The 7,149-nt window shown below is 37.2% G+C and overlaps 1 pseudogene; it reads right to left on the bottom strand.

Annotated features, from left to right (window-relative positions):
- Positions 1 to 2,142: 2,142 nt before the first annotated feature.
- LOC141511078 (myosin regulatory light chain 12B pseudogene) lies at positions 2,143 to 2,683 on the bottom strand (annotated as a pseudogene).
- Positions 2,684 to 7,149: the final 4,466 nt, after the last annotated feature.

The raw sequence follows: 7,149 nt of genomic DNA, 5'->3' as shown, positions 1-7,149 counted from the left end.
AATATGTAATTGAATTGTTAACTCTATGGTCATAAATGGAAAGATAAAATGGTAAAGACAGAGCAATAGTGAAAAGTACAAAAATATACTGAAGAATAATGGGTTAGATGTCATGATGAGAGTAAAAATAGGTATAATACTTGATAATGATGAGAATAAATGAATTGCTAATTATGATCGGAGAGCAAAGTCAGAGTTCTTGATTTAAGAAATGGGGTGATGATGAAATCAAGGGTGGGACCATCATTGTATGAAAATGAGGAGAAGTAGAGAAGTAGGAAATAGAATTTAAGGGGATTGAGGAATGAGGGGGATAAATAATTTAGTTGAACATCAACAAGAATGCTGAAGTTCTCTAGAAAAATGGAAGGAGGTAGGATGGAGAAGTAGTTAAAATCCTTGAGATAACTGCATTTTAAAATAATTGGTTTCCCTTGTAATCCTTTTTTTTTATTTTTATGCATTTAAAACATTATATTGATAACAATTCTATAGGTTTCAACAGAATTGCCAAGTAATGTATACCATATATAAAATGTTATAAATCCCTTCTTTTATTTTTTATTTTTTTGATGTTAACAAAATAAAACAATTTTAATAAAAGAGTAGAACATTCTTAGGAAGAGGATTGTAAAACACAAAGATATGGTAATCATCAAAAGTCCCCACTGCCATGCTCTCAAATCCTCTAACTTTATCAATGCTCCATGTGGGGAAGATTGCCCTATGACTTGAGATATTTGATATGTACTCTTAATAGGCTTGTGCCATAAATGTTGTGCATTTTAAATCTCTGTATACATTTCTCTTCAAATTACAAGTGAAAATATCAGAATCAACAAGAATACTATTGTCTGGAATCCCTTGCCTCTTCAGCTGGCTGAATCAAAATATCTTCCTGAGTCTTACATAAATTATCAAGGACATTCTGGTCTAAAATCAGAATAGAAGTTACAATATTATTGCCTAAAGCAATGGAAATGTGTGGTACCCCTTCCCTTGAATAAATGCAATTACTTTAACAACATCGAATTTATCAGTTGTGGTTGTCAGTTTTATGTGCCACCCACAAAACACAGAAAAAGAAAGGTGAGCAATACTGATTACAAGTTCATAAGGAAATCTTAATAAAATTTAATTCATTCTATCACAAGGATTATTTGGTGTTAAAAAATGTTAAGTTATAAAGTTATTTGGTCTTGACTTTCTCCTTTGGATTTCCCCTTAACCTTACTTCAATTTATGCTCTCAAAACCTTAGACGTCACTTCAAGAGCAACATACTTTTCTTGCCTTAATTTGGTGAATATCATTTCTAATCATATATTGACGGGTAAGCTGAAACTGTTTCACCCCCAAATATCTAGGAAGAAACCAGCAGTGCTGTCATAAAGAATGACCTATATACATTCTTCACCTAAATTAGGTTAGACCATACTGGCCTTCAAAGAGCTCTCATTTCAGCGAGATATGAATTTTAGCAATCTAGAGCTTGGGGGCAAAAGCAGTGAGCTTCAGAAATTTTCCTCATGCTCTGGGATTAAACTTAAATGGTAAAATGTTAGTTTAAAAAATGTAAAATCTAAAATTCTGAACTTTCTAAAAGCATAACAAAAGTCCAAGTAAGCATAACAGTTTTTACTTTACATTAATGTTAAATATTTTAAGTTCAGATATACAATGTTCAATATTCACATTGGCAAACCAGCTTGAGCATGTGATCTGAACCATGTAAAGTTGAAAATCTCCCAAAAATAATTCCAAAAAATCCCACACATCTGTTTGACTTGCCATGATATTTTACTTTGAATGGACATAATTTTTATTTCAAAATAGCAATTATATTAGAAAAATGTAAAACTCCAGCAAAACCAGAAATGTTGAGATTCTTTTTTTCTGGGCTTTTCACATTCATTGATTTTTTCCTTAAATTCTAAAACTCATTTCAAAACAATTTACAACATCATCCCCATTTCCAGTCTGATTACATAAACACATTATAGTAGAAGGACATAGAATAAATATATGAGGAATAGCAAAGACTGTGAAGCTAAGTGTATGCAGCAGGTTCTATCAAGAAAAAAATGGTCTTAGGAATGAAACATAAATGAAACAGGAATAACTGACATGAATAAGATTCCTTTCAGTCATCTTTGTCCTTTGCTCCATGTTTAAGAATGTGTGTGAACTCAATATAATTGAAATTTCCCTTTTTGTCAATGGTTGCTTCCCTGTATAGTTCATCTACTTCTTCCTCTGTAAATCGGTCCCCCATTGTTGTCAGCAGCTCTTTCAGGTAATCTTCCTGAATGGTGCCTGTTGCTGCTTCATCAAAGCAAGCAAAAGCATTTCGAATCACATCCTCTGGATCTGTTCCATTTAATTTCTCACCAAACATAGTAAGAAACATGGTGAAATTTATTGGACCTGGTGCTTCATTCATCATAGCATCTAGGTATGTATCAGTTGGATTTTTTCCTAAGGAAGCAAGCATATCGTGCAAATCTTCTTTGTCAATGAAGCCATCTCTATTTTGATCAATCATGTTAAAAGCCTCCTTGAATTCTTGAATCTGTGACTGGTCAAACATAGCAAATACATTGGAAGTTGCTCGCTGAGGGCGCTTCTTTGTGGTCTTTGTCTTTGCCTTTTTTGCTCGACATGTTGGCTAGTGGATCCCGCCACTGCCGGAAAAAGAGAAACCCGAGACTTTCCCCTCCTGCGTGGTACCCGAGGCGACCGGCTCCGGGGTGACAGCGACCAGGCTCCCCCTCTCCGGGAAGAGCGTCTCGGCGCCTGAAATCCCTTCTTTTAGGTGAAAATGAACTGAAAGTTAAATTTTTAAAAGAAAAGAAAAAAGGGGAAAGTTAGAAAATTTTGGAGAGGAGGAATAAGAGAAAAGGAAAGAGATAAATATAAAAAGAGAAAATTGCACAAAGGGAAACACAGAATTAGTAATCTTAACTATATTTGTGAATGGGATCAACTATCCCATAAAAGAGAAGCAGAAAGCAGAATGGATTAAAAAACAGAATCTTACATGTTTTTTACAAGAAACACATTTGAAGCAGATACACAGAGGGTAAAGGTAAAAGGATGCAGCCAAATATATTATGCCTCAATTGAAGTAAGAAAATCATGGGCAGCAATCTAAATCTCAGAAAAAGTTATAGCAAAAATCAATCACATTAAGAAATAAGGAAGGAAACTACTTCTTAAAAGGCACCATTGATAATGAAGCTATATCATTAATAAGGATGTATATGCACCTAGTGGGATAGCATCCAGATTTGTAAAGGAAAAGCTGAGTGAATTAAAAGGAGAAAGAGACAATAAAACTTTAATAATTGGACACCTCAATCTTCCTCTGTCTGAACTAGATAAATCTAACAACAAAATAAACAAGAAAGAAGTTAAGAAATTGAATAAAATTGTATAAAACTTAGATATAATAGAGCTCTGGAGAAAACTTAATGGAGACAGAAAAGAATATATCTTTTTCTTTCCCCAAAACTAACCATGTACTGGGACACAAAAACCTTATAATCAAATGCAGAAAGGGAGAAATAATAAATACGCACTTCTCACACGATGATGCAATAAAAATGACTTGTAATCCAAACTCATGGAAAGACAAACTGAGAACTTCCAAATACAATGGAGGAGAGAAGACAGGCACAGTTCTAAAGTCTCCTGATCTTCCCTTATGAAACAAATAGGAAACAAACCTCTAAACAGAAATCCACTACACAAAACCCAGAAATAAAAGCCAGGAGAAGAACATCTATCTCAGGATTTGTCTTCTGAAATGGTGGATGAGTCAGAATTCAGAGGACGGATTCTGCCAGGAACATAGGACCAATTAGAGCTTGGGAGCCTGAATCAGCCAGGGATTAGCCTGATTAATGGCAGGCCTGGAGCCCAGGAGCCTGAGGGTCTGAGGGTCTGAAGGCCTGAGAATGGGATTGATCAGTGATGGGCTAGAGCCTGGCTGACCATTGGGGCTTAGGTCAACCAGGGAGCAGAGGCATTGGTTGTGGCGCTGACCCTTGGGAGCTTGCCAGCAGGGCTGGAGGGAGTTCCTGAGCAGGAGAGTTGCAGACATTCATCCCTGAGCCCCTCTGGTCAGGAGGAACTCAGAGTTCAACCTCCATTTCAGCTGAAGCCTCTTCCCAGAACAAATACAATTACAGACTACCTCTGCAGCAGGCTAAGGTCAAGCAGCAGAACCACCTTAGCTGACAATAGGGAGAGTGATCACCTCACCCCAGGGTATATCCCATCATTGATCAAAGACAAAAGTATTTAACAGCTTCAATCATTAGCTCCAGATCAAGGGAGAGGACCTCAATGAAGGTCACAACACTCCAGAGAAAGCAACTAGCACCCCCTACTGGCTGGCTGGAGATATTGCACTCAGTGAGCAAAACCTCTAGCACAACCTACTGACCAGCTAGAGACATTACATGCAGTGGCTAAAGCCTCTAAGGATCCCGACACCAAATCTCTATGAACCAGCCCCTCCCCAACACAAGGTTTTAGGATAATGAAGAAAGGCCAGCACACAGGAGAGTCTATAGAAAAACACTTGGAAGGAAAAGACATTAAGTCAGAGAAACCTAGAACCTCTGAGGAGAATATGATCTACTCCCCAGTACGTAAAGATTTCTTTGAAGAAATAAGGATGGAATTTAAAAATCAATTGGAATATTTGGGAGACAAAATTAACACCTTCAAGAAGAAAACATATCATTGGAAAATACAATTGGACAAATACAAAACGAGAATAATTCTCTCAGATCCTCAATTGTGCAAATGCAAAAAGAAAATAATTCTCTCACAACCTCATTTGGTCAAATGGAAAACTATTTCAAAAAATAAAATTGACCAATTGCAAAAAGGATTTTCAAAATGGAAAGGAAGAAAAAAATCTTCCATTAAAAAAACGAATAGAGTCTGTGGAAACTAATGATCTGATGAGATAACAAGAGTCTGTTAAACAAAACTGAAAACAGAAAAAGTAGAAGAAAATGTAAAATATCTCATCAGCAAAATCACTGACCTTGAGAATAGATTGAGAAGGGACAACCTGAGAATTATAGCTCTTCCTGAAAACAATGTAGAGAGAAAAAAAAGCCTGGGCTTAATATTACAGGAAGGAAGAAATAAAGAAGGAAACTATGTCCTCCTAAAAGGTACCATAGACAATAAAGTGATTTCAGTGCTGAATATGTGTGTGTACCCAATGGGATAGCATCCAAATTCTTACAGGAAAAGATGAAAGATCTACAGGAAGACATAAACAGCAATGGGAGACCTCAAACTCCTGCTCTCAGATTTAGATAAATTGAATCAAAAAATAAACAAGAGGGGCAGAGCCAGGATGATGGTATGAAGGCAGAACATCCTGGGAACTCTGACCCCCCCCCCAACTCCAAAAAACTAACAAAGGATGACTCTAACCAAAATTCAGAGGTGCAGAATCCACAGAAAGACTGAGTAACACATTTTCCCAGTCCAAGATAACATAGAAGTTCCATGGGAAAGGTGTGTTTCACCAGGACCAAGGGTTGGAAAAAAAGCCACATCACAGTCTAGCCAAGTGCAGCCCAGCCCAGCCCAGAGATCACTGACAACACCTTGAAGAAGCAGGGAGAGAACTCTGCTACACCAGAATGAATGTGGAGGGAGTAGCACCAGCTGCAAAAGCAACCTAAACCCCCAGAGACAGTAAGGTAAGTCTGTATAGATTTCTCAGCTCTCCCTGGGGTAGGACTCTGTGGTTTACCTACACTCAGATATTGCAGTTTGGGCATCCATACTAAATAACCAATGTGGATCTCTCATAGCCCCAGGGCAGAGGGTAGTGCTGTGGTCATCTACATATCAAAGCATAGGCAAGAGAGCATAAAACCTTGGAGGAATAAAGGTCCCAGTGGGGTGTCCAAAAAAAAATCCAAAGCCTTGGAAGTGCTGTAAATTAGTCTTGAGCTGAGGAAATGAATAAACAACAGAAAAAGAAGAATCTGATCATAGAGAATTAATTTAGTCCCATGGAAGATCAAAGCACATACTCAAATGATGACAAAATTGAAGCTTCCATATTCAAAACCTCCAAGAGAAATGGAAAATGGGCTCAGACTATGGATGAGCTCAAAAAGGAAATTGAAAAGGGAGGTGGATAAAAATTGGTAAGAGAACTGAGAGTGATGCAGAAAAATCATGAAAGCCAAATCAAAAACTTGGTGAAAGATATACAAGAAATACTGAAGAAAATAAATGTTAAAAACTAGTTTAGTCCTAATGGAAAAGGAAAACAAAAGTCAAATGAGGAGAAGAATGCCTTAAAAAGCAGAATTGGCCAGCTGGTAAAAGGAGATAAAAAAATCTCTCTGAGGAAAATAACACCTTCAAATGCAAAGTGGAACTAACAGAAGCTGATGACTTTGCAAGAAATCAGGAAGAAATTAAACTCATCCAAAAAAAAAAGCAAAAAAATAGAAGAAAATGTGAGATATCTCATTGGAAATAAACAACCTACTTCAAACAGATCCAGAAGAAATCATTTAAAAATTATTGGGCTGGGGCAGCTAGGTGGCGTAGTGGGGGGCGGCTAGGTGGTGAGTGGATAAAGCACCGGCATTGGAGTCAGGAGTACCTGGGTTTAAATCCGATCTCAGATGCTTAATAATTACCTAGCCGTGTGGCCTTGGGCAAGCCACTTAACCCCATGTGCCTTGCTAAAAAAAAATAAAATAAAATAAAATTATTGGGCCATCTGAAAGCCATGACCAGGAGAGGAGCCTAGACTTCATTTTTCAAGAAATAATACAGCAAAATTGCCCTGAGATCCTAGAAGCTGAGGGTAAAATAGAAATTGAAAGAATTCACTGGTCACCACCTGCAAGAGATCCCAAAGAAAAACTTCCAGGAATATTACAGCCAAATTCCAAAACTCCTAAATCAAAGAGAAAATTCTAAAAGCTGCCAGAAACAAACAATTCCACTACCAAGGCTCCATAGTCAGGATTACATAGGACCTGACAGCATGTACATTAACGGCTTGTAGGGATTGGAATATGATATTCTGGAAAGTAAAGGAAATTGTTTTACAACCAAGAATTAACTACCCAGCAAAACTGAACATCCT

This window comes from Macrotis lagotis, chromosome 2 (genome assembly GCF_037893015.1).
Source record: "Macrotis lagotis isolate mMagLag1 chromosome 2, bilby.v1.9.chrom.fasta, whole genome shotgun sequence".
Lineage (NCBI taxonomy): Eukaryota > Metazoa > Chordata > Mammalia > Peramelemorphia > Peramelidae > Macrotis > Macrotis lagotis.
Note: the sequence above shows the minus strand (reverse complement) of the source record. Positions and strands in the feature narration are given on the sequence as shown.